This window comes from Hevea brasiliensis, chromosome 8 (genome assembly GCF_030052815.1).
Source record: "Hevea brasiliensis isolate MT/VB/25A 57/8 chromosome 8, ASM3005281v1, whole genome shotgun sequence".
In the NCBI taxonomy this organism is placed as follows: Eukaryota; Viridiplantae; Streptophyta; class Magnoliopsida; order Malpighiales; family Euphorbiaceae; genus Hevea; species Hevea brasiliensis.
In genome coordinates, this window is record NC_079500.1 from 38,924,941 (window position 1) to 38,926,630 (window position 1,690).

Sequence of the window (1,690 nt, forward strand, 5' to 3'; positions counted from 1 at the left end):
GTTGAAAACTAATTAAAATTTTTAGCTCATTTTATTTTTTCACAAATTTTATAAAAATTTTGGCAGAGTGCCGTCTGTATTTTGAGAAAACAGTTCTTCAAATACTCGTAAAAAGCACTTCTAATAATTTATCTCAACAATTTCACAACTTCACAACAATCCCAACCAATTTCTCAAGTTTCAAAAATTCAGTAATCACCAAAATACTATCAATCAATTTCATTCAAATTAAAATAAAATATTTCCATTCATATTTTATTAAGGATAAAACAATTTATATACATTATACTAAAAATTTATATCAGGAAAATCCAAAATAAAATTTAAATTCAAACTTTATACAAACTTTGTACAAGCTGCTCAAGACCAATTTTACATGTCCATACATTTACGTGCATTACATACATCAAAATAAATATTTATAGTCAGGGCATAACTTATACCCGATATAACTTTAAGGTAAGTCGCTCTACAATCCTTAGCAGCTCACTCTGCTGCTCCTCTAGTCTCTACATTTGTGACAGCAATAACAGCTATCGCTGAGTACTAGGGCTCAGTGGTGCACAACATACTAAAATAATATTTATGCAGAATTTAAATCACATTTATTCAAAAATTAGACTGAACATGAGAATTAAATACAAAACATGAATTATGAGATTTTAATCCAAACAAGTTCATTTCAAAGTGTCAAAACCAATTTCATAAAACTCACAGTTATATCATGCCATTCGAAACAAATATAATCTCCATAGCCAGAGGCTAAGGAGAAGTCACATCACAAGGCTAGCTAGCTCAAATATATGGATATCCATTCAATTTCATCTTCTACTAGCACACACCTCAACACTTCAGCCAGAGAAGGAATCAAAATTCGAAACTGATTACTCCCACTAGTCATGCTAGTGAGGTGTTCAAATATATGGTCATGACACTGTGGTTTCAAAACTTATCTTAACAATTTACTAAACATTGCCATTTCAAATATGCACAATTAAACTTGCAATAATTCAAAGTAAAAGCATAATACACATTTCATGTACTTTGTAAATGAATTTTAAAGCATGTTGATGTTGTGCACAAACCTTAAGCGAGTGGCCTCTTGGCCTAGACTCGATTCCTCGGGTTCTTTTCCAGTGTTCTTTTCTACTGAAACACACAGTTTCACAATGTTTCAGCACCATAACTTAGCATAAATTCAAAAATAAATTTAACTTCACTTTTACCTAGCTCTAATGTGCTAAACTCGACGTTCTTTAAAATTTGTGTTTTGGGGTTACTATTCACTACACTATTCAAGTCAATTTGTTGACTTTATAAGGCTTAATAGGTATGGGAATTCCAACTTCACCCACATACCACATTTTGGTCACTAAATTTGTTGGTTTTGGTTGTTTACTCAAATTCTAAGTCTTTTAGGTAAATTTGCAAATTTTCAGTTTTTGTGTCTTAAGTTGCACTGTTCCATTGGTCATTTTTCTGTTAGAATTTAGCAAAACTTCCTTCATAGAAAATGTTCCCTATTGTCTTAACTTTATTCTCCTTTTTGGATCACTCTAATTGGAGTTTTGTAGCTCAAGTTATAGCCATTTGAATCATGGCTGCTGGATTGGACTTAACCCAGATTTCTGGGCAAATTCTGGTTCTAGCAGTTTTAGGTCACCAACTTTAGGTGGCCAAATGACTTGGT